Raw genomic sequence first — 27,214 nt, forward strand, 5'->3', positions numbered from 1 at the left:
AGTAGGTCAAAGGAGAACAGAACCCCGTCACTACCTGCCATTCTATGTTTCCCCACCCCCTTCCTATACCATGTTGCATGACTTTAATTAATATCAGAGGTTTACAAAGTCCCTGGAGGCTCTGATATTCCCAAGGTCAGAGGAAAATTCATAGATTTGCAGCTGTCAAATGTTAAACTTAGGCCCTAGGAATGCAAAATAAGTAGAGTAGGAAAACAAGACAGAAGAATCTCATGCTTTCCCCAAGGTTACCATTTAGGTCAGTGCTTCTCAAACTGTTAGGTGCATGTGAAGTACTTGGGAATCTAAGACATGGATTCTGATTCACGAGTCTAGATCGAGCCCCAGATCCTTCACTTCTAACCAACTGCCAGGGAAAGCAGCTAATCTGGACCATACTCTGAAGAGCAAGGAGCAGAACAGCAGTATCTCTAAGATTAGGACCAGATTTCCTGATTGTAGAGGAACCTGCAGTCAGCATTTGATTTTCTAAGTGGCTCCCTGAAGGCACACTTACTGCTTGACTGATGGTGAATAGTTTGCAAGTGTTGGATGGAGCTCTTTTTAAGACCAAAATTAAGGAAATAGAAAGAGAAATATGTAATTCAGAGTGTAAAAGGCAAAAAATAAGAGTTAAACTCACAGACTTTCCATTTCCAAGCCACAATTCTGTCCCCTGAATAATAAGGTCAACTCTGGCCAACCACGCTGCTCCGGTAAGCTTCCAGGATGTTGGTCTATCCTCAGGCAAGGCAACGCTGCCTAGGTCGGGCTACTCTGCTGACATTCCGTTTTCCTTCTCCTGAGCAGCACTAATGAATGCTTTCATGAACATCCCTTGGATAACCAATAATAAGCCTTCTCTTTCTCTGCTACCCTTCCCCAAGCTCCCTGTACTTTGGATGAGATAGTAATTATCATGTTACAAAACAATTTAGCCCTACTGATAGGCAGTACTGAAGGGTTCACAGTTGTTACCAAGTGTGTTATCATAACCTCTCCTCTGAAGGAAAAAACCTTCCCCAGAAGCAAGGATAAATTGTGCCTAACCACCCACTCACACAAAAGAACTTAGCAAAGTAAGCACTGCCCACCCAGTCCTGACTATGTGCTGTGACTCAGTCAAGCAAAATGGTTCAAGGTGGGTCTGGGTCTCCTTGGGAACTGTGGGGTCCAGGACTCAGTAGAGAGGTCAGCATCCTACTGCAGATGCAGGTGCAGGTTCAGGTACAGGTGCAGGTGCAGGGCTGAGGCCTTCACTCATGCGAGCCAGTGAGAGAGAGAGCCACTATGGTTCTGGTGGCCAAAAACCAGAGAAGGGAATAAAGTGAGCTTCAGAAAGGGAGCCCTTCTGGATCCTGCAAACACTTCTGCAAAATACTCAATTTTAGCTTAGTTCTTTCAAAGACGGTGGCATGATAACATTTTGTCATTCCGCCGAGTATTTTAATCAAGCCTATTGGTTTGCAAAATACTTTCATAGACTTTTCTTTACGTAATGATTACAACAATCTCATGAAACTGGCTTTTAACCCACAGTCAACAATTTCAGTTCCCTACTGAGATCTAGGATTCAAGATCTAGGATTCTCTTATTTCAAATTGACCAGGTTTTCTCACATTGTTCTCCTAGGAAAGAGGTCTTTAAGCCTCACAAACCAGCTGCTTGTCGAGATTCTAAAGAGCATAAAAACAGGATGTCCACGCTCACTGAAGACACTGACAGGACTAGGTGCCAAGATGGACTGAGTGCTTGACAATTCAGATTGTCAGAAGATGGGTTGATGCTTCTCCTGTAAGGGAGATGGAGTTCTGTGGAGAGATGAGAAAACCAAGGCTCAGGATGATTAGGCACTTGGCCCAGAGTTCCACTGATGAAAGCAAGGATTGAGATTCCAACTCAAGTTCACTGGGTTCCAAATCCCACGCACTTTGGGCCTCTTTGGGGTCAGCCTCTAAAGTTAGATAAAGACACAGGCAGTCTACCCACTAAGACCACAAGGTCCTCCTCACTAATAGTGTAGACGTGCCATAGCTCGCTAGGTGAGGAGGCTCCTGGCAACACTTTCTGTGGTCCGTCAATAATAAGGATAGGCATATCTACCTACCCTAAATGTGCATTTCTGCCAAATAAACCTTCCAACAGGGTTAAACCCCTACCTTACAACACCCATGTTTTTAACACAATTCAGTGAAGAAACTGGGCAACTTCCCTTAAGAATTTAAGAATGGTGTCAAGACCATTTCTTCTCATTATCTAAAGATCCTGCATTTAATATCCTTCCATGTGGTTCCAATCATCCTAGAAAGTCTTGTTTCCCTTTATTCTTATACGTGAGACTTCCATTCTAATCCTAATTGACTCAGCATAACCTTGTAGCAATATGGCATGGGAGATAGCCCCAAATTTGAATCCTGGCTCTCAGTTGTCCAAAGATGGGCAAGAAAACATATCTCTAGGCTTTGGTTTCTTTCTCCTGTAAAGTCAGGTTAACAATAGTACCAGCTTCCTGCTGGGAGGATTAAACTAAATAATGCATGTGATGCACCTAATGCTTCACTGGCTAGCACTCTATTACAAAGATCTCTATTTAAAAAAGAAAAGAAAAATCTAATTCAATTAAAACAATAAAGTGTTGGTGTTTTCTATTTGCTCACCAATTTCTCACACTGTTTTTCCTAGAAAGTCTTTTTCATGTTCCTCTTTACCCATCAGGGAACTACCCAAGATGAAACAAATCTATTTCTTTTATAAAGTAACCCTAGAAAGACACAGCTTGAACTGACCTTTCCTGGACAGCTACAGCCCTTAGAATAAATGTCTCTTCATTTAACATGTTTTTACTTTTTCCTGATGCTCCTTTCCTTGCTGTCTTTATTTAAATTTTATCATCAGGCCTTCTAAAAATCTGTGACCCAAATGTAAACCTTTTCACCTGTCCCCTTCTGAGCATCCAACCAGTCTCATCTGGATTTGTGATCATTCGATAGCATTTTGGTGAAACAGAGAGCAAACGTGAATTAAAATGTGGGCCTCCTAAAAAATTATCATTAAGTGCCATTAGATGTTTAAGACATTTCCAAATTTACAAATCAGATAAATTAGGAAAAACGACTACTTATTTTGTTAAAAAAATTACCATATCTCTGAAGCATTTAAACTTATGTTTGCAGATCATGAACAAATTGTCAAACACAACCTGTAAGGTGGAGTGGCAGAGTGATCTGTTGCTAAGAAGTGTGTCAAGATGTGAAGTCGTGGGGGTGAACAAAGGGAATAAGGTGAGGAGAAAATGAAGGGTCTGTAACACTTGAGTTCAGAGCCCTGGTGCCTAGAGTTACTAAGTCAACTTCTCACAGTACTAGTGCCTGAGGTCCACTCCTCCCACACACAGGGGCAACAATCTGGGTAAAGCACTGTGCCAGGCAGAAGATGGGCAGAACTACGGAAAAAGGGAAGCCATGTAAAAAGGACTGTCCCAAGGCACAAGTTATCCATAATGTACATCCTGTGCCCCCATTATCCACGGTGCTTAGCGAGCCCATTCTAAGGTAGCTTTGCCATCTTGTGATCACTCAACAGGCCGCCTTAGAGGGCAAAAGCAAAGCAGCAAACTCTGCTCCTATCCCTGCACACCACTGGCTGCATTCACCTCTTCTACACACGCAGTTTCTTTCCCTGTAAAGTAATGTGTGTATGTATTAGTGCATGTGTCAAGGGAGTGGTGGAGGATATTTCAGACTTGATCAGCTATTTATTCCCTTTCTCTGATCTGTGGACCCTGTGGAGAATATCATAAATGCTCTCCATGATCCTGCCTGCAACATGGCAGGCACATACACATAGCCCTACTCACCATTCCAAAGTCTGTCACAAATGGGAGGGGACTCCATGGCTCCAATGTTTAAGTACAGCCAGCAGAGATAGCAGTAATCACACACGAATATTTATAGGCCACGGCTAACAACCTACCCAGCTACAAAGCCCTGTAATTTTCTAAAATATTCCAGGCAACATAAAACGGAACTACAAAAACTTTCCCTCTTGGAAGAAGGAGGAGGAAAAAAATGTCCTCTTTTTGCTTTGTGGGTTTGTTTGCTGTGTGACTCCTGTCCTGGAGAGGGATGGGGTTCAGCAGGAAATGAGGTTCAGGTAAGGGAACCCTGCAGCCAGCAGCGAGAGTCCACATCTACCCTCCCCAAATGTCCAAGTTCCCAGCCCAGCCCTGCTGTCTGGAAATGGAACCTCCCCACTGTGGACTTCAAGATGAAACGTCTGCTCTCAGGTGCAGATCTCAGCTAGAAGCATTGCTTGGAGCTCAGGATACTCCACAGACTGGAGACACAGAAGTAGGTGATGTGGGGGGGCAAGGTGACAAGAAATAATTTAGAGGACATGCCTCAAATTCACTTTACAAACCAACACTTCCCTCCAGCCAAACAGATGGATCTTCTGTCTATTGCATATTTCTCTAAATAAAACATTAGGGCTGAGCCTTGGAGCATTTTTTTATTACACAAGAAGTGAGGGTTTGTGGGGAGGAGTTGTTTCTTGGTTTTGTTTTGCTTTGGTGAAGTGCTATTTGTTTTACTGAAATCTCATGAGCAATAACAGAACTTGTCTTTTAGAGTCAGTCCTATCCCAAAATATGCAAACTTTGGTTTGTAGTACAGATGCTCCTCATTTAGCAATCGAATTCTGGTCCTGTGACTGGGTCATTAAGTGAATGGGCCCTTAAATGAAGAATTGTATATAGTTTACAGTATTCAGAACAAAGAAATGGTAAAAGGAAACTCCAGCTCGATGGCTTTGCTTTTATTTCCATAACTCTTATGTGCAGTGCTGTGATGCATAGAGCATAAAACTACGGTACTGTACTGTACAGCTCAATCAGCAGAAATCACAGTACTGTGCTGTAGAAGCTACCATAAGGCCGTGCTGCCGCTCACATTCCCGAGTTGTAAATCCAGATGTGGATCATAAGTCCAAGCATCAGATTTTAGGTCTGAACAGTAATTAAACCAACAGGCTGTTAAACAAGGAATATCTGTGTTTAGATGTGCCATTCTCTATATGTTAAAAAAAAGTTCAATCAAATCCATTGAAGGGTGCTATATGCTACTAAAAGGAATTATAAAATAAATCCACCTATAGGATATATTTTATGTTTTGTAAAGAGTCATTTTGGGGAGGTGTGAGTGAGTGGAGCACAGAGACTTTTAGGGCCATGAAACTACTCTGGGGAGGAGGGGATGGAAAAGAATGAAGATGTTATGTAATGTGCCAGCTCCCAACAGTGAATGCAATCATTATGTACTCCAAATGTGTACTGGTAAAAATTAAAATTTGAAAAAAGAGAAAGAAACTAATGCTGGATATATATCATTATACATTTGCCCAAACTCACACAAAGAAAAACACCAAGGTTAAGCCTAAGTATAAACTATGGACTTTGGGAGGTAATGGTGCATCAGTGTCTGTCCACCCACTGTGACAAATGGACCACTCTGCTGTGGGAGGTTGGTAATGGGGTGGTTATACATGTGTGGAGGTGGGGGATGCAGGTGAAATCTTTATAATTTCTGCTTAATTTTGTTCTGACTCTCAAACTGCTCTAAATTTTTTAAAAGTTTTCCTTAACTTACTTATTATATAAACATGAATTTATATATACAGTGTTTGCTTCAAGGGCTATGCACCAATACAAATTCCTTTAAAACTACATAATTTTTTATCGTAAAGCAAGTAAGTATGACCTTTCTCCAAATGCCGTCCATTTCTGAATGGCCCACCACAGTTCTTGCAATTTAATGTGAAAAAAAATCCATTGCTTCTTTGAAAGAATGTCCTCTCACAATACAAACAAATCATTAATGGGTTTAAGGGAGAAATAACCCAGAGGTGGCTTCTAGTTGCAAAGGAAACCTAACAGATCCGATGAGCTAACACCAACAAATCCCATCTGTTTACTTCTTGGCTCTTTACAGCTACAGCTGCAAATGTCGCCAAAATAGACCTTTTGATTCTTTCTGAATCCAAACTAGACTCTTGCCTAATAGAGGGCCTCAACTTCCATGGCCTGAAGGTATCCAATCAGTCCCCACAGGAATAAAAATTGTATAGTAAATATCACTTTCCATGTAAGTGGTTTATCCAGGACAAACGCTTCCACACCGTTACTGCGACTGGTCTTTGCACGACTGAGAATTATGCAGAGGGTAGAGATGCTGGAGTAGAGAGGGGTGGGACAAGATCCCTGGTTTCCAGCACCCTTACCCAGACACTTCTAGCATGGCCCTATGCTTCCCAGTCACTAACACACAGAATTCAGGGCTCAGATTCCTAACTGTGCAAAAGAAATGCTCTTGGAATTTTAATTTGGACTCAAGAGTAGGGCAACTTCCTCATACTCATGGAAGGGGAAGTTTTAGAGCAGGTGGAGCTGGCCAGAAATACCCATGTTGGATGAAGGAGTCCTCTTTGATTTATTTTGAGAAACTCAAACCATCTCTTGAGTCTTGCTCTTGCTTCTTCCTTCTGCCACAACAGGCAGCTGAATCTCACCGAGAAATGTGAATCCCCGACGGAGCTCACCACTTCCCATCTGCAATTCTCTTTTCTACATCTACAGTAGGGAAGCTACAGAGACTTGGGACACAGAATAGCTGCCATCTTCATGGCCAATTCTTTCTTCTCCCGTTCTCTATTTCCAACACTAAGTCTAGACTCTGACCTCAGATTCTTCTGACTACACAGTGGGGCTCTTGGTCTGGTCCGCGCTACATGCCAAAGCCAACAAAACATGTGTGTTTGCTTCTTTTTTTTTTTTTCAATTTTTATTTTCTAGCAGTACATGTTTGCAGTACATAGTAATGACTACATTCCTCGTGGAGGGAGAGCTGGTACATGTACACAGCAAATCGTAATTCTTTTTTCATCCCTTTCCCCTCTACCCTCACACACTTAAGAGCCTCCAACATAATACAGTGTAAGCCCAAACTCCCCATAGTCAGAATTAAAATAATTGTAAATTTTTTATTTACTATCTTCCAGCTCAATTCCCTAAAGAGGCTATCCTGGATTAGTGCTTTATCTCTTGTTGATATTCCTTGTGTCCTTTATCCTTCAATTCGCAATTTTCAGCCTTTTACATCCTCACCCTGTAAGTTAATTTGGAGATTTTGGGGGAGTGATCTCTTGCAATAGGATCAGTGCAGATTTGAGCTTCCTCTCTCTGTTCCATCTACTCTCTTCGACAGAAAGCATCCCCAGTACACATCATCAGCCCAGCAGGTGCAAACCAAGACATTCATTGTTTGCTCCCTGTTGAGTCCTACATTCGAAGAACTAAAGAGTGGTATTTGACATTCCCCAACACTTTGGATTATGGCAGCAGCCTCCAAATCATAAGACTAGTATAACTTGAAGAAACACGAGAAATTGTCTTTGCCAGTGGCAGTGAACCTATGGCACATGTGTTATTGTGTTTTTCTTCTAAGACAACAGATGTTAATGTATGAGTTGCTTTTTCTAAATCAAAACCTCAGCATTCAGGTTTAATTGTAGTGTTGGCACTTTGTGATAAATAAGTGGTTTGGGATCACAGTTTAGCACTTGGTCTCTAAAAGGTTTGCCGTTACGGGTCTAGGCCAACCTGGTCCTTCCAATTTGAGAAAACTAAGGTCCAAAGTGGTACATGAACTCCGAGTTGAGGAGTGAGCTCTTTACCCTACAGATATGATAACAAGAGAAACTAAACATGAGTGTCTCCAAATGAGAAACTGAAGAGGCTCCCACAGGTGACCTCTATGGGATTCACTGAGTAGAACATACATTTTGCAATGGAGCAATTTTGCCTCCAAGTCAAGATCCAATGTCAAAGATGTCACTTGGAGAAAATTAAGGGGTCATGAGTGTTATGGCTTATATCTAGATGTCCCCCGAAGCCTCATGCACTCACAGGTGGGGCTTTTGAGAGGTGGCTGGGTCATGGGTGTGATAACAAGATTAGTCCACTGACTAGGTTAGCACTGTTCTGGGTGTGGATGGTGGACTTACTGAAAAGGGAATCCCCACTGTGGGTGTAGGTGGCACCAACCAATAGGCTTCTAGCCTGGATGGAATAAAAATGGAAAGAAGAAAGAAGATGTGCTGCTTCCTTCCTACCATGCCATGAGCTCTTTCTCCTCTGCCATCTTGCCCTACCTTGGAACCAGTTGGCTATGGACTGAAACCTCTACAAACTGTGAGCTGAAATAAACCATTCCTCCTTTAACTTGTGGGTGTTATGTACTTTGTCCCAGCAACAAGAAAGTAACCAAGACATGAAGTTTTCAGGGCAAAAAAAAACATGGCATGCACACCTCTTGGAAACCTATGCTTTATTCGGGAGCCAATGATGTCCTACGCACGACTGAGATAATCTCATCCTAGAATGACACACTGGAAAAAAGGAAAATGCTTCAGAAGTACAAGGTACTCTCTGTCTTGTGTAAGTGCACAGGGAGTGATTCATTGCCTTCACCCCAGAGAAGAGCAACAGGATTACCACGGGTCATTAAACCAGGAGACCGGGCTGGGTTCTGGCTTACAGTCACCTACACCCTTGTTCCGTCAGACCTCTCGTGTGTCCCCATCTCTATGGAATGACAGCTTGCACACACCAGGAGTCCTGAGCTAAGTGACATGGTGTTGTATGCACTGGACATGTGCGTCAGACACCACACACAGCAGCAGATTTTACATCAGCAGGTTCAACCAACCATGGATTGCAGGTGTTTGAATAAAACCTGTGTCTGTGCTGAATCTGTACAGTCTTTCTTCTTGTCATTACTGCTAAAGGTAAACTATAACAAATATTTCCACGGCACTTATCTTGTCAATCATCTAGAGATGATTTGAAGTATATAAGAAGGAGTGCGTAGGTTACATTCAAATATTAAGCCACATTATATAAGGGACCTGAGTATCCGCAGATTTTGATAACCATGGGGATCCTGGTACCAAACCTCTTAGCCTACCAGAGGACGACTGGATTCTAAGTCAGGTCTGTAATTATTAGCAATAACCCCGGTCAAATCACTCATGCTTTTCTATCCCATATGAAAACTGAGAAATACGATCTTCTGTTCAAAATTGCAGTGAAGATACAATGAATTCACAGCTAGTCTACTCCAGATAGGAAATGGTACTGTTGATGAAAATTAGCTGAGAAAATGTGTATGGGCTTCAGATACGAAGGCTGCTTCCCAGTCACCCACATGGTTAGCTCTTACCTCTACCTCGGCGAGCTGGTTAGCAACCGCAGCCACTGACTCTGCTCCTGCCTGCTTCTCCCTCTTATGAACTAAACCAACTGAAGTAATGAACTCTCTTCTACCTCCAAATGCTCCGAGAATCTGAAAGCTCCATAGTTGCTTAGGACAGACTATGCTGAAGCACAGGGGAGTGAGGAGCCACCTTTTAGCTCTGTCACTCCATGCTACCGGCCTCTGGCTAAGTCACTAACTCCGGTCCCACTCCTAGACATGAGAGATGGGAAAAGCAAGCTCCATGATTTTAAACATTCAAGTTGAAGTCAGGTGCACTAAAGTACTACCCACATCCCCCAAATAAGCAGAATTTGATATTTCTCTATCCATTTAGAATCCTTCCTTCCACACAATTACAGCTTAATAAATATTAGCAGTTTTATTGCTTTTATTACTTGCTAGGATTGGGACATGATATTAAGCATTTGTTGATCTACCATCCTATTCATACTGTAAAAGTTGATAAGGCTCACCAAATTCCATTTTTCCTCAGTGACTTCATACAAGCTTCCAATGTGCCCTACCAAAGGGCTCAATGTTCAGTTCACCAATTATAACTGATAGATTTGCCTTTCCCCTTTTCTGAAAATCAGGCCTTCATCTCCAGTCTCAATGCAACTGCCTCATTCCCTATGATTCTTCCGTAAATCATCAGATTTGACCACATCCACATGATTCCTCAGTGCTCTTCTGTTTTAACCAGCAATTATAATTTGTATGTAAACCTCTCACCCAAACTTTTATGAGGGAACTGGTCAGAGTTAAACCGAAGAATTACCAAGACCCTGTTTTGGTAGAACTGCTAGCAAAAAAAGGCCCCAAAAGCCCAAAGTAACCACTGTGAAAAATGAGATCATCACTAACAAGGCAGCTGAGAGTCTGACAGAGGCCAGCACAGAGATGTGAAATGGAACAAACGGGTTGAAGGAACATCCTAATACACAGGTTCTGCACTCTGGTCCCAAACAGTAGTCAAACCTTTCGCCACAGATAGCAGGTTCCCAATTTTCCCATGGATGTGGAGCCCAGGTATGCTGAAAGGTAAGCCGCTGAGTGCTCTTGTCATTAGGCAGATAACCTCTCCCTATCACCTAGCTACAGTCCGCCATTCTTCTTAGTTTGAAATCAGGAGAGTTGCAGAATGTCTAGGAAAGGCAAAAAGGCAAAAAGAGCCCATGACATTCTCTTTCTAAGAAAGGCCATGCATGGAGACTAGTGATTTTAGGATTTATGAAAACAAGGAAACAAAAGATACTCTGCAGAGTCCCTCTGGAAAATATATGCAACCTCCACATGTTAACACTTGTTACCAAATAGCTCACTTGAGTAATTTTCTCCTAAAAGACAATGTAAAACAATGTTTCTGATTTTTTTTTTTTCAAGACTGACAATAACTGCTTACTGCAGCAGGAATAAGGAGCATTTGCCCTGTGGCCATAAAAGATTCTCTCTCTAACCCATGAAGCCAATAGTCTTAGCAAATTGATGAGGTTTGAATATTTTAACGATGGAATGCCTTGTTGGGAATGAGGAATCTTCTAGAAAGGAAGTCAGGAAAGCTTCAATAGTTAATAATACAAGGAACCTGCTGGTTAGTGGAAAGAATGTTTTATGAGGAATCAAAAGGTTTGGATTTTAAAACTAGCTCTGTCCCTACTTGGGTCTGTGACCTCTGGCAAGTCACTGAACCTCTTCTGGTCTCTTTTTCAGAATGCAACATAAAGAAGTGGAGCCAGATGGCTCCCAGGCTCCCTGCACCTCTGACGCTCACAGACCAATGATGACTGAGGCCGCCTCCTCTCACACTTCAGAGAATAAAACAGCCTGGAAACAAATCTCCAGCCTGAGTCAGTGTTCCCTGAAACCCCCTCTCCGTGGACTTTTCCGAGACTCTTTTGGCAAAGAATTCTTTCCCCCGAGGATGGCTGAGCTGACAGCTGGACAGGACTGGATGATTTCCACCCTTTCCACAGCTGGTCTACAAGACGAACAACCCAACAGGCTTTTATCAGAAAAAAATGACTCAAGCTGTGCAGGCCAAGTACAGATGGAGAAAAAAATATCAGTCTTCAAAAGTCCTATACTAGTTTTTCCTGACACAACTCTGCAAACATAGACCAAGACCCTTCTATTTCAGTTGAAATTCTATGGGAAATGAGGCGATAGGGCTAGACAACTTCTAGAAGCACCAGAAAAATTCAAGGTCACACTCCCTTAGTCTCCGCACCATTCCTAAAAAAAAAATTCAAAACATCCTAAAGTAGTTTGAGGTGCTTAATCAGATCATGAGGCATCTTAGGTAAAAAGATTCTTCCTTGCTGTGGATTGACTTACACATCACGGGATCTCTGGACACTAAACACTAGCCGCTTCTCCTTCCCCATCATAATGACCACCAGAACTGCTCCCATATACATCCAAAGGAGTGAGCTTTCAAAACATAGGCTCAGCTGGACCACTGGGGATTGCTATGCCAATCCCAGTCCTTCCGTTATTTTAGTGAGATATAGCATGAGGCCAAAAAGTTTTCTGGGTGCCTGCCTCAATCACGGACTTGTAAGTCCCCAATGCCTGCCACTCCACCCCCAAGTATCTCAGCTCCTTCTCCTCATTCATCCCAACAATCTGCTCTTCACATCTGCAGGGTCTGGTTGCTAATAGGCCAAACTTGGAACTAGCTCTTAAAATTTAGGCTTTAATAAAGTGATCCTTCTTAAACAGATGTTTGCCACCAGCAGCCCATTTAGAAGGCAAGGGGAAAGAAAAACAGCAATTCACAAAGCTGCACACAGGGCCTGTGTGCAGAAGGGAGGTGCAGTGGGCCTGCAATGCTGGGTCAAATTAGGAGCCTGTGCCAGTGTTAATACTCCCAGTCTCGACAAAGCGGTTTGTTTATTAGGGGTGCTGGCTCACAAAAGAGGTATTTAAAAATTCTACACTCAGCCTTGGGAACTGACCAGGGAAAAAGTAAACACAAAGCACAAGTTTGGCCTCTGTAAGCTGCAGGCGGTGAATCATTGGACCTCAGAGAATGGCTGAAAACTCAGATTCATCATCACACAGACCAAGCTACCAAGCAAAGGGGACAACCCTGACCTGCCTGCCATCCCTGCCTGAACTCCAAAATGGCTCCTACAAGACTGTCCAAACAAACGAACATGTATGGAAGTGGCTATTCAAAATGCTACTGCATAGTTAGTTCATAACACATAAAGATGTCCAAAATATATATCTAAATTACAACTGGATTCATCTTTACAATTTCAGTGATAAAATAAAAAATTGTTTCTAAAAAACTGGAACATAGAAACACGGACAGATTTATGGTATAAGTGCTTTTTATTTCTATCTGCATTCTCTACAGTGAAAATCTATGAGTTAATAACAGGAGAAAAAGTCATTTCTTAAAATAATAAGAAGAAAAACAACAGGCTCCATTTAATTGAATTAAGTGAGACCTGGTCTAAGTAGTTTGAGGAACAAAGAACTGTGAGGAAAGCTGATTAGATGCCACATTTTCTAGCTGAAGAAAATGGCTGTTAGATATTCCGCTCCTGTTAAATAAATAAACAGCCCACTGGAAGGTGCCATCTTACAACACAGACCTGTCTATGGGACAATCACACGCCAAGTCATCAATTGTGTTTCCTGACACTTTCAATATTACATGGACAGAAATCTGCTCTCCGATTTTATCTCCTATGTTAAACCATGTTTCCCTGAAAATAAGACCTAGCCTTGAAAACTAGAGACCAACAAGGCCAGCCCCATCAACCTATTCCTCCCTCACCTGTCTTACAGAGTAGCCACCTAGCAAGAGAATCGTGATGGATCGTATTTAGTGTGATTTTGTTTTTCATGACTTGTAGCCACCAGCCATAAACACCTGAAATATTTTGATCCCTCAATCTAAACAGTCCCCCTACACACACACACACACACACACACACACACACACACACACGCCATTACAGTCTGCTAAATCCATCTTCTTTGGTTGATGGAGGGAACAGACAAGCACTGCCACTCGTTCTCCTGCCCAGGGGCAGGCTGAGTTCCTCGACATCCCCTGAGCTCCATGCTCTCTGCTGTGTGAGCCATGGCTGTGCCCCGTGCTCTGAGTGTGGGCAGGTAGCACAGAAGGAAGGTAGATGGTGTGCCTGTGGGGGCTGGGTTACCTTACCATGGCGGTAATTTTGTAGATGTAATTAGGGCCCCAAACGAGTCGACTTTGAGTGCATCAAAAGTGAGATTGTCTCTGGGTGTAATGGTGCATGCTTCTAATCTCAGCACTGTGGGGAAGCTGGGGCAGGAGAATCAAAAGTATGATCCCAACCTAAGCCACTTAGCAATTTAGTGAGTCAAAATAAAAAATTAAAAATCAAAATCAAAAAAGGGCTGGGGATATAGCTCAGTACAAAGGTCCTATATTCAATCCCCAGCAACATAAAGCAGGGTGATATCCTGGGTGGGACTGATCTCCCCAGGAGACCCCTTCAAAAGAGGATCTAAAAGGCTGTGAGATTTCCTCCTGCTAGTCTGGAGAAGGCAAGCCACCAAAAGTCATTCAGATGCATAAAATTCAACTCTGCCTGCAACCAGGTGAGCCTGAGAGGGGACCTTGGGCTTCAGATGAGGCTGCAGCCCCAGCTGACACCTGACTATGGCTTGGAGCAAGATCAGGGAGCAGAGCATCTGGCTGGGCCGTGCCCAGCCTTTAAAGAGAGTAAATGTTGTGTTTTAAGCCACCACATTTGCAGAAATTTATTAGTGGTTCTATCAGCTAAACTGTGCCCCCTCCAAAAAAGATACATATGTTCAAGCCCTAAACCCCACTGTGATGGTATTTGAAGATGGAGCTTGGAGAGATCATTTGACTTATGAGGTCATCAAGGGTAGGACTTTCATGATGGGATTCATGTCCTCTGAGGACAGAAGAAGGCAGCTGTCTAGAATGCCAAAAACAAGGGTCCAGAATCTGAACATTCTGCACCCTAATCTGAGGCTCCCTGCCTTTAAAACTGAGAAATAAATGCCCACTGCTTAAGCCACTCCATCTATAGTGCTTTGTTCCGGCAGCTGAAGCAGATGAATACACGTAGCAATAGGAGAGTGATACACCTACCAGCTGGCCCCCTACTGTCCACTCCCTGGCCTACACTCTCTCTTCTTGGTGTTCACCCTCTGAGAGCTGCTGGTTGGGAGAGAAATGAATCCTGAGGACAAATGTGAGAGTTGGAAAAGCTACGACCCTGCCAGCCAGCCTCACTCGGGACAGCATGGCCCTGGCCCTCTTCCTCCTCTTCTTCCTCCAGGACTGGTGGTCTCTGGAACCTGAAGCTTGCCCCTCTTCCCTCTGCTCACTCTCTGAGAAGTCAGGTTACAGTGTAAGATGATGGCTGACACTGCATCCCTGGCCTCACGCGTAGCAGGTCTGCGGTTCTTTCCTGGCCTAGGTTGAGTAGGTCTCTTTTTTTCCTGATGGTCTAAGCCAAGAATTTTTTTTTAAAGAAACTTACAAGAAAACTGAGGGATGGAAGGAGGAGGAATTTTTGAAATACAGGAAATGGACACATTCACATAAGACATGTTTTGGGTTCTCACTTAAGACTATAATCAAAGCCTGGCTTGGCTGGTTATGTTTCTTGAATATTCATCTCTACAGCCACTTCCTCCCTGTGCCCTGCCTTTGCAGGAGGTTTATGGTGGGCCAAGATCTCTCGGGCCAGTTGTAGTTGGCTCCTTTGTAGCTGTGGAGCTTCCCACCCTTGCTCAGTGCAGCAAGACCTTCCACTCTGGTTTCTGGTTCCATGAGTGAGCAAGGTTCCTTACCTGACCCAGCAGCACCTCTTCTACACCTAACCCTGGGGATCTTGCAACACTACACTCTGCTTTACTCGCTCTCTTTAGGTCTCCACACTCCTCAATCCCACCCTTGCTGTCTGACAACTCCAGATTCAATTCAGCTAAGATACATTAGGAATTCACTATGCATCATGTAACTGAGTTCTGGAGATACAGAGATGCTGTCTTCCAGCTAAAAGCTTTCAAGGACTATTTAAAACACACTGGCTTATCCGTTACTGAGGCTGGTGCTAACTCTTGCCAAAACTTAAAACAGGATCCAACTATGTTTCTCACATAATGCATAAGCTCGATCTTAGCAGTCAGAAAAACATTTCAGTAGAGACCAAACACATGAAGTTTCTCTCTCCTCCACCTCTATAAAGTTGGAATAAAGCAACTTTATTAGAATTTCAGTGTCTCAGCTCCATCTCCCCCTGGACTTCTCACGGTTAGACTGTTCACTATCCCAGATACCCACAACACGTAAGAGGAGGAAACAGGATACTGACTCGCTTTGGCCAAGGCAATTGGAAATCTTTAACAAGGTCCTCTAGCCTTTTCCCAAGGGTGCTGGGCTCAAAACACAAAGCATCTAGCTTGACTCTTCCTGTTGAATAGACAGAGTGAATAATTGTGCACTACTGAAAATCAGCCACATGAAAATAAGCTGGCCATCCCTATCCAGGAGCTCTGCAGGCTTCTAGAAGACACAGCACGGACATTTTGTCATCTTTGTCCTCTGGCCTTGCCCAAATAATGGAATCTGGACTTTTGGTTTCAGCAACAATGGAAGGATCATTGAGCACTGCTTTCATCTGGTGTGACTCTGTCCCACGCTTAAGGGTGGCTGTATGTCAGCAGCTTATGCCCTATGAGTGTGAAATATAATTGAGACACACAGATATAATAGGAAATATGATGGGACATTAGCAGAAGAATAGACAGAAGTTCAAAATATGGTGTGCATGAAGGTGTCCTTGTCTCTAGTTGAGAAATGAGTCTCTGGCTCACATGAGGGTCCAGAGATCATGGTTTCAGAGTAATCTCAAAGGCCAAGTCAGCACAAATAAATATCTTCCCTCTCAGGGAGATACCAGATGTCAAAGTTCAGAGAGAAATAGCCACTTCAGACTGCTGACCCCATCATCTTTACTATTATGAGGGTCATAGTGACCTTATAAGAGCACCTTTGTAGTTGGGGTTGGTCTGCTAACTTCCCACAGAAGTTTTAAAAAGAACATTTTGGAAACTGTATCACTGTTAGATGAAGCTGCCTCTCAAAGCAGACATTATGTGAAGGACCACATATTCTCATTTAATTGCAAAATTATCAGGAGAAAAGGAATGTTTTGGGGTTTCAGGTCCAAGGACCCAAAGACTTGGGAAGGCTGTCTCTAGCTTCAGAATGCTCCTGGGAAAGTCATTTCCTTCTTTTGTGCTTACCACTGATAAAATAAGTGCCACATCTGCACCAGAATCTTCCTCACCAGTCCTTTGACCTTGGTCTGTATACCCTGCCAGCCCCTTAAACCACCTTATTCAACCGCTGACACATACACAAAGTTTGACAACACTCCCCCAGGGTCAGAAAAAAAATCCAAGGAGCTCTTCATTGTTTGCTTTGGAGCATCTGTGCTTCTCACACCAAGAAAAAAATAATGTGTTTTGGGAAAAATCAAAGTAAACATATCATTAGCTTAGACACTCACAGACACAAAAGCCAGCGCACACTGGTTATTCGACAATGGTGCTGTTGGGAGTAGCAATCTCCAGGCAGAGTTGCTGGGAGATCAAGGGCACTGTCAGGATTGCTCATTGATTTTATCCAAGAATCCATCAATAAGCTCCTTGTCAACATAGGTCTTATCATCAGAGGTATAATGAGGGGAAACAACTAAATGTGTTATTTCATTAAACCTTCACAACAGGCGTATGAATTAGGTAATTATTACACTCCTTTACCAATGAGAAAACACTAGCCCAAAGAGATTTCACAACTTACCCAAAGTTGCACATCTAAGGAAAGGATGCAGCCAGGAAAGCAAAAGCAGTCCCCTTGACTATGAAAACCTCCCTCTTCTCAGCACACTGTTCTCCGTCGTGGGTACTATTATGGGTGTGTGAGCCGCACAAGACACATGTGTCTTCTCATAAGATATCTATTCTCACCAAGCAGGCACTGGTCAAACAAAGGTTCAAGACTCACCCCAGCTTCTGTAGATGGTCTAAAAGGCATTTCAGTTAGATCTAGGGATGATTACAACCAATTCACACTTCTATTTTTCTGAAGATTAGACCACATCACAAAAGTGCATGAATGCGAAAGCCACTCCTAAATGTAAGGCAATATGATCATGATCTCCTACTGAGGCTCATCAGGCCTGATTGTTTCTTCCCCACCACCGATCCTTTCAAGATGCTTTTAAAATGTGGTTTCTTTGGGGTGGGAGTGAAGAGGATGCAACACAAACACCAGACTCACTTGCAAAGCAAGGCATTTCTGATTTAGTTAAGTATGTGGAGCCAGTCAGTAGAACAGTACAATGGTCCTTATCGCTCACAGATTCCTTGTTTGTGGACTCGACTACTTGCCAAAACTTATATGTAACCCCCAAATCAATATGTGTGGCACTTTTGTGGTCATTTGTAAATCTGTGCAAAGCAGTGAGAAATGTGAGTCAAGTGAAGGACATGTCCCAGCTAGAGCTGAAGAAGGTGACGCTCTGCCTGGTTCTAGCCCTCATACTGTAAACAAGCGTCCTTCTCTCAGTCTGCTTAGTGCTGTGTTGTCCACAGCTCTGTGCTGTTTCTTAGCAATCTGCCCCCCCGCATGCACAGTACTGAAGTGCTACCTAGCACCGATAACACAAGAAGCTTGCAATGTGCCTAACACAAAGCATCCAGGCATGAGAAAAACTCTGCTCAAGCAAAAGTTACCATGCTCTTGGCCATGGCTCCCTGTTAATAAATCCACAATATACATTGAATAAGGTGTCTCTAAACAGAAGCACACATAAAACAAGGTTATTACTAACTGATTGATAAAATGTTATGATCAGAGGCTCAAAGGAATCTAACTCCATATTTTCCCTAGTCCATTATTCACTAATTCAGTGTTCATCACTGTAAATAATGAGAAAGGACAGTAGTTAGTCATCAAAACTTGCAAGTATGAAATATTAGTTGAAGGAAGTAGAGGAAAATGCTTGTCATCCATTTAAAAGGCTATACTTTATCTAAAATCATACATGTGAACAACATGGGGAGATAATCATGTTGGTAAGAGAGTGGAAACATAGGTGATTTTTCTTTTATTTCCTCTAACATTGGCAATACATTTTCATAATTTAAAAATAAGATTTCAAATGCAGACTCTCATCCATTCGTATCTGTGAGAAAAATCTAAACATTCTTATTGTCATTTCTATGACTAATACCACGTTAGGCAGCTCCCCAAAAGGCAATTAAAACCATCTGAGAAACTTGGAAGTGATCTTCCTAACATGAACTCCATTTATCATCTAAATTCATCAAAGTATCTCTGTGTTTTGATCTCTATTAACCATCTTGTCTATAAATTCAGCCTCCTTCCAACCCTCCCTGCCATTGAAGTGAAATCCTAGGACTCAGCCCCCCATCTCAAGGCCCAGCTTGGAAAGACGGTGCCCATTCTCCAGCTGGACTCATGGGCTGTTTTGTCATCTCCGTTGCTTTTGCCATTATCTAAAATTAGCTTATTGGTTCATCTGTTCTGGATTTTATTATATGACCCTTGCCCCTGCCTCACTGGAATACACAGGAACTGTCTGTCTCACTGGTCAACAGCAACCCCACCCAGCACGCCTAGCCAGACACCTGTCTGTCACTTGGGAGGTACTTGACAAATAATTTGCTGACTTCTGGACTTGAAGGTTTTCCTAATTTTTCTATCTCCTTTGACCCCAAGTCCAGCTGTAGTCATTTCTTTGCCTGTCTATCTTTTTCCAGGAGGAATGGACAAATATGTCTACCGTTTAATAAGACCCCTAATGTATGTACTTGACTCTTTCCTGATTTATTTCCTGGAAAACTGCAGAGCTCCAGGTTAGAGGTTTTCCCTGTATGTCACTGTGGGTGACTGAAACTGAGACTGGCTCCTGGGGGTGTTTTGCTGAAAACCTGCTCATCACTCAGCTGATGAGCTGCCATGCCATGTAACACAGTCCCTCGTTTAGGACCCAATTATGGAGACAGCCTTCTCACTGCTCCAGTCACACTCCAGTCTGGCAGAGCTTGGAAGAGCTGATGGATAAATAATAGTGTCTGTGATTTGCTGTTGGTTTATGCTAATGTTCTTAAAAGGGGCCAACAAGCCCCAATCCACAATTCTCCTGAAAAGAAAGGACTGTAGGGGTTGTGGAGGAAGCAGGTATGGGTAGGCAATAACTATCCCAGAGTGCGACTCTGGAGAAGACATTTGGACTCCGAGGAACAATCCTCATCCTACCTCCTCATAGTTAAGGCCGAGAAGGGTACACACTGAGCTGTTTCTGATGGCAGGCCTTACAGAAAACAACTGTAATATAGAAAAAAAATGCTTCACCTAATCTTGTTTTCATGATGGTTCCCAGGCAATGCTTGATGCAAAGCACCTTACAAACAGCTGCAGCTGGATAGCCGCATGAAGAAGAGGCTCTCATGACACTGGTAGTCAAATTAAAAAAAGGACCTTTGTGAAGGGAAAGAACATCACTGTCTTTCACACCAGAGAGTAATATCACACAGGTCTGCAGATTCAGGCAGATAAAAAACTGCAGGTGTGGAAGGACAGACGGAACTCTCCTGAAGGATCATACACAGGGAGACAGAGAAACCCTGACCCCATCACACAAAGATCAAACTCTCAGTGGCTCCTGCAGAGCTTCAGCCCGGGCTTTTGAAGCCACACAAGCTTAACCAGTATGCTGCCCTATGACCCTGAGATATGGGGTGTATCTGTTCTGCTTGTGCATGAGGGGCAGGTGGTGGAACCACTGAACTAAATCCCCGGCTGCCTGTGCATGAGGAATGACTCAATGACAACTGAAACTGGAAATGACCCACAGCACTTGTGACTACTGGGGACTCAATAGCATGGTGATGTTTTGCTCTAATTGTATACTTTTTTTCGGAAAAGATTAATGGTCCAGGGGACATAATCCCCAGTTTCCACATACCCCTCTCCTTTCCCCCAGAAGTAGGGGTGGCCAGGCAGGGGCTGTGGGCGTGTTTGCTCCCTGCTCTGACTGCTGTGGCCTCAGCTTGCTGTTATCAAAAAGCTTTCATCGAAAGGAAGAGTCAGGAGCAGGACAGGGAGTGTCACCTTCTCCAAAGCTACCTCACACTGCATCTGTACTATTTAAGGAGCATCCCTGTCTTTATTTTCTTTTGCCAGGCTTTCCAGGTCCATATGAGTGACATTTCTGGGCATCAGTGGAAGAAAGGCCCTGGAAATCTCCCTATCTTGTTCAGCCTTGAAATCGAGGACAGTTAAAAAAAAAAAAAAAGACAGGCAGGAAGGCTGGAAAGCAGGACAACCCACTGCCCCCGCTTGCTCCAGATTTTCCCTCTTCGGGGCCCCTGTCTCTGGGCACCCCTCAGTCCCAGACACAGCAGGACAACTTCTCAGCCTACACAGGAGAAGGAAGAAGGCTGCAGACATTGCCTCACATGGACGTCACCAGTCACTCAGCGCTGAAGTCACTGAAGGCCCAGCCAGACTTAGGAAGCCCTGCAGCAGTGGATGCAGCTCTCCAACTGCGGCCAGCCAGCAGCCACCCCACCCTGTCCTCCCCTGGCAGTCTGGGTTCTCATTTAGCATCAAATAAACTTTTAAAGGGCAGCATCCCTCTAACCAAGCTGCCACTACCCCTTTTTAAGGTAAAGAATGGATGACCACAATAAACCAACAGTCTCTGCTAGCCTTTTGGTAAGTGGTTACAGATACACAGTCACAACATCATCAGACAGCCCTTAGAAATTCTGGCCCTTTTTCTGTCTGCATAGAGTAAGAAGCCACCAAACAGCACAGACAAGGTATCCCAGGAGCAGTGGGCCCAATGGAGTGAAGTGGTATCTTGATCTGCTAAGCACCACAGGATACGAATAGAGTGGCGATGGCTATGTTAAGATTAGTCCTTCAGTACTGCCATCTGGCTCATCTCCTGTTAAGCTTGGCGGGCCTAACATAGATACCAGGTTCAAAAATATTTCTGTCCTCTGTCTGGCATCTTTCTGTGCTGCCATAACGGTGCGCATGATTGTCCTGGCTGATGCACTCAAGAGCGTCAACATGCCAAAAAGAGAGGCAAACTCCAGGTCCTTATTAGGCCATGCTCCAAACTCATCATCCGGTTTCTAACTGTGATGATGAAGCATGGTTACATTGGCGAATTTGAAATCATTGATGACCACAGGGATAGAAAAATTGTTGTGAACCTCATAGGCAGGTTAAGCAAGTGTGGAGTGACTGGCCCCAGGTTTGATGTACAGCTGAAAAGTCCTGGAAAAATGGTAAAATAATCTGCTCCCACCCTGTCAGTTTGGTTTCATTGTATGGGCAACCTCAGCTGGCATCATGGACCATGAAGAAACAACACAAAATCACACAGGAGAGAAAATTCTTGGATTCTTTTTCTAGGGATGTAAAACATACAAATAAAATGCCTCAATGGACAAAAAAAAAATATTCCTGAAGCCTAAAAATATGCGTGAGGTGAATTAGCACTTTCACTTCTCATTTGTGATTAAAATTTCATTCAAATTAGGAAATAATTTGAAATACAGAGTAACTGAGAAGAATTGAACAGATACCCCTGAAAGCAAAGCCACTGCTTTGATTTTTAAAACACTAATCTACCTTGGTCTCGAATTTTGTTTAAAAAGAATTGAAATATTACCGATAAAATGAGAACCTCACAGCAAGACAGGTCAGAAAGATTAAATAACTTTCCCTAGACTACATGGGAAGGGCTACTGTGAACCTTCAAACTGCGGTGCATGTAAAATTTCTCTTCTCTCCTGGTGCTTTTAATTCATTGGAAATACTCCTGATTTGATGCTTCAAACACTAACCCAGACACTAGATTCAGGACGCAAATCTTGCTACCACTCTTTTCTCGTAGGCATCAAATATATTTGGTGGCAAGATGAAACAAAGGCTTTGAATCAGAAAGTACCCTAAAGGCCTTATAATTATTGATAAAAAATTATTGGTTAACAGTCGTTTCCCACTGGTAGGTAGAAAAAGTGATACAGTGGACACTTACAAACTCAATTCATTCCTGAGGGCTGGTTTTAACTCAAGTTGATCAGTGAAGGCTCAGGGTCCTCTACACAGCCTTCAAAGTCTCTCTCTTGTGTACAGACAGATCTCAGTGTCCTCAGAGAGACACTGGCGAAGGATTTCTCAACCCCACACAGGAAAGGCTGTTGTCATTTTCCTTCCAGAACTCTTTAAAGGTTAAATCTGTATCTGAGGCCATCTGAAACCACAAGCAGCCAGTATTTGGGTCATAACTCAAGACTTTAGTTGTAAGTTAAAACTACAATTCCGGTCATAACTCAAATTGTTCATATGTCAGGCTGGTTGTAACTCAAGAGCAAAAGGTGGCAACTGTGCAATCGATATAAGACATAACTAGTAGATGACAATTTCAATGTGGTTAAACATTTGGTTTTATTATAAAACATTTCTCAAATAATTGTTTAGTCAGTTTACTTGAGAGAGTATGTGGGGCCAGCATCTAGCTGAAACTCAAACTGCTACTCTTACCAGAAGAGGTCGTTTCCCAGTGTTAGTTGTATGTTGCTAAAACTCCTCCCCAGCACAGGCTTCCTGGCACAGAAATAATTTCGCAGTAAATTTCCTCTAAATCAGAACTGTGTTCTCTCTGTTCTCAAAGTTCTCAACCCCACCTCAGTCCCTTTCAATCTGCTCTTTCACACTACACTTCCAGTCTGCTGGGCCCTGGCAATCCACACACACAGCCATGCTGAAAATATTTGCAAAGCCACAGCACAAACAGGCCACAGGGAAACAGCACAGAATAACAGCGACAGTTATTTTATTTCAATTTGTGTTTCACAGCCCAGGTGCTTAATGCTTTCAGTTGGTCAAAGATCTGTGGTCCCTTACATAGACTAGAAAGCTCACATAGAAAGTTGGACCATGCAGTCCAGCACCCGGAAGGAAGCTCCCCGACCACCATCCCAAGCTCCAAGGACAGAGAAGGTGAACCGGTCCCAGAACCTGGAAGGAAGCTCCCCCGCCGCCATCCCAGGCTCCTAGGGCAGAGAAGCTCAGCCAGTCACAGCACCCAGAAGGAAGCTCCCCCACTGCCATCCCAAGCTCCTAGCACAGAGAAGCTAAGCAGGTCCCAGCACCCAGAAGGAAGCTCCCTCGCTGCCATCCCAAGCTCCTAGGGCAGAAAAACTGAGCCAGTCCCAGCACCCAGAAGGAAGCTCCCCCACCGCCATCCCAAGCTCCTAGGGCAGAGAAGGTGAGCCACTTGGGCACCAGAAGCAGCCCCCACCCCCACATGGAAATGAGAAGACACGTAAACAAGCCTCAAAAACAGACTTCTGGATCATCTACAGCAACCCCAAAGGGAAATGAGATGGAACAATCTGATACTCAACCACCTGGACTCTCTGAACTCCCAACAAAAGAGGATCTGGGAAAAATGAAATCAGAAATAATTTCTCACATAACAGCAAAGATTTTGCTCATGGTGCAAGACATGATTAATAAATCTAGAGAGGACATAGATTAAAAAATAGAGGAGCTGAGGAACATGATGGAATCCCAACATAGGAAACAAATGGAATCCATAAAACAGATGCAAACAGATTTCCAGGAGATTAAAAACTCCAACAAAAGTCTGTGCAGCAGAATGAACCAGTGTGAGGATAGAATTTCAGATGCAGAAGAAAAGATTGCAATTAGTGACCAGGAATAGAAAAATTGCTTTAAAATTGCAAAGGAACACGAGAAATCAATCCAGCAGCTGCTAGACGATGCAAAGAAGAATAACATAAGACTGACTGGAGTCAAATAAGAAAGAGGACAGAGTGCAGGTGACATAAAAAAACTGTTCACAGAAGTGATGGCAGAAAACTTCCCAAGGAGGGGAAAAGAACTTGACATACAGATAAGTGAGGCATATAGGACTCCAAATAGCCTTGATAAAAAAAACTCTACACACGGGCATATAATAGGATTCCAGAAATCCAACAGAAGAACAAAATTTTCCAAGCAGTGAGAGAAAAGAAACAAATCACATACAAAGGAAAGCCCATCAGAATCACAGCCGACTTCTCAGTGCCAACCCTCAAGGCAAGAAGAGCTTGGAGTGATGTATTTCAAGCCCTAAAGGAAAACAGCCTCCAATCCAGATTGATGTACCCTGCAAAACTATCTTGCAAAATTGATGGAGAAATAAGACACTTTCATGATAAAGAGCACCTCAGGAACTTCATGAATATCAAACCAGCACTCCAAAAAATTTTAGACAATACCCTAGGAAAAGACAATGAGGATCACAACCCCAGGAAACCCAGCAGAATGAATCCATTGGGCATGACAAATTAAACAAAAAGGGGGAGAATCCAACAAAAAGAAAAAGTCATGACAAGGCTTTTAAAACTTTTAACTTCATCTCCCTAATGAGTGTATAATTCAATCTTATTATTGTACTGATTAGTATTTTTCTGATTTTAGAGTTGCACACCATTCCTTGTGCTATACTGGATACTTATCATCTTCTTATGTCTACTTTTTAATTGGGTTGTCTATTAATAAGCTCTAAGAATTCTTTATATATTCTGGTCATAGGTTATATGCATTGTAAATATGGTCTGTTTAAGGACTACTTTTCATTTTAATGATGTCATTTAAAGTTCTAAATTTTGATGAAATCTCACTTATCAATTTTTTTCTTTTATACATCATTTCTTTTGTATCCTAGGTAGTTCTTGCCTACCCTGAATTCATAAACATTTTCCCTTATAATTTCTTCTTAAAGTTTTATACTTTTAGGCTTTCATATTTAGTTTCATAGATTGCTTCAAGTTATTTTCATGTATGGAAATAAAGGGTTGAGGTTAATTTTTTATATATGGATACCAGGTGTTCTAGTGCCATTTGCTGAAAACACTATCTCTTCCTCAGCTCTTGAATCGAGTTTATATTCTATAAAATGCTAATGTTAAATAGTCTTTCAAAACTCAGTGGACCATATATGTGTGGTTCTATTTCTAGATTCTCTGTTTCATTCAAGTGATCTATATGTCTTTCCTTACACCAACACTGCCTTGATTACTGTAGCTTTAGAAGAAGCCTTAAAATTAGGTACTAAACGTCTTCCAATACTATTTTTTTTAACTTTTCTAGGTCCTTTGTACTCCTACATAACTTTTAAATTTCAATATCCAATTCTTGGTTTATACCAAGTATACACAGACCTGAATTTTTATATATACCTTGTGTTTTTTAATCCTGCTAAATTCAAGTACAAGTTCTAGGGGCTCCTAGAGATTTCTTAATATTTTCTCTGTAGATGATCATCTCATCTACATATAAAGATTTTGCTTCTACCTTGCCAATCCTATCTTAATTGTGTCATTTTATTGCCAGACTATTTTGGTGGGGCCTAGGTTTCAAAGTTCAATGGACAGATAAAGAGTAAGCCTATCTGCCCTTGTTCCCCACCTTAAGGAGAAAGCATTGTATCTTCTCCATTCATAGAAGGCGTTCTCACTGTAAGTATGGAGTACATGTCTTTGATCTGTTGAGAAGGTTCTGTTCTACTTCTAGTCTCCTGATAGCTTTTACTATGAACAGCTATAGAATTTAGTCCAATACTTTTTCTCCAACTAGTGACAGGATCACATGGCTTTTTCCTTTCCTCTGTTAAAATGATGACTTTTGGGGGTGGATCTTCCAGTGCTGAACCAACACTGTCATCCCTATAATCAAACCACTTTCTACATACTGCCAGATCTGACTTCTAATTGTTTTGTTAAACATATTTCTATCTATGTTCATACTTTTTTCTTCTATTATCTTTATCCAGTTTTAGTATTAGCACAATGTTGATTTCCCAAAATGAGGGGAGAAGTGTTCCTTTTTTTTTTCTGCTTTAAATGCCAGATATAATTTATCAGTTAAAATGTATACAAGCCTGTTGTTGTCATATAGGTAGGTTTTCAAGCTAGGAATATACTTTCTTTAATAGGTGCTATTCCAATTTTATATTTCCTCCAGAGTTAGTTTCATTAATTTTTCTTCCAAGGTACTTCTTAGAAGTTGTCAAATTTATTTCAAAAAAGATTTTTGAAATATGCTTTCTATATCCTTTTAAATTCTGTAAAATCTGTCATAATGCCTCCTAGATCTTGATATTGTAATTTTAAAAATGTATAATTGATATTGTGTAACAGGATGTAAATGTCTAAAGGAGCAGGGGAAGTGGGAGGGGTAGGGGAAAGGAAAGAAGGGAAAGGAAAAAATATGAGAAAAGGAAAAAAATGGAAACAAAATCTTTGCAAATAGGGAAGGGTGGAGGGGGTGAAGGGAGGGCAGGGGAAGGGGAACAAAAAATAAGAACCAAGATACTCATGTAATGGTACAAGACCACAATGATGAATGTAACTGTATTTTATACCTAAAATGTACCAATAAACTTAATGGGAAAAAAAAAAAAGAAAGTTGGACCATGCAGACAGGTGGAATATTTCTCATGGGGCCAGAGGAAATGTTTCCCCTTTTTCTAGAAAAAAAAAATCTGCCAAATTCAAAGAAGTGACAAAATCAATTCAATGAAGTCAGGGCTGAAGAGCAGCTTTTACAGATGAAACACATTTCATTTCGTCAGACACGGGCTTTTCTTTTTTTTAATTTTGTTTGTTTTGGGGATGGGGCTGGGGTGTTGAGGCCAGGCCTTTGCACTAAGCTACATCCCCAGCCATGTTTGTTCGTTGAGATAGGGTCTCACTAAGTCACTACAATGCCCAGGATGGCTTTGAACTTGTGATTC

The 27,214-nt window shown here is 42.4% G+C and overlaps 1 protein-coding gene and 1 pseudogene across 1 annotated transcript in view; one reads left to right on the plus strand and one right to left on the minus strand.

Moving 5' to 3' along the window:
* Nucleotides 1-27,214, minus strand: part of Creb3l2 (cAMP responsive element binding protein 3 like 2) — a 123,656-nt gene that overhangs the window by 54,653 nt on the left and 41,789 nt on the right. The window lies entirely within an intron of this gene.
* On the plus strand, nt 21,433-21,862 carry LOC106009920 (small ribosomal subunit protein uS8 pseudogene; annotated as a pseudogene).

The sequence above is a fragment of the Heterocephalus glaber genome, unplaced genomic scaffold (assembly GCF_053883595.1).
Source record: "Heterocephalus glaber isolate CG9 unplaced genomic scaffold, H.glaber_assembly_v1.0 deba00000621, whole genome shotgun sequence".
Classification (NCBI taxonomy): Eukaryota; Metazoa; Chordata; class Mammalia; order Rodentia; family Bathyergidae; genus Heterocephalus; species Heterocephalus glaber.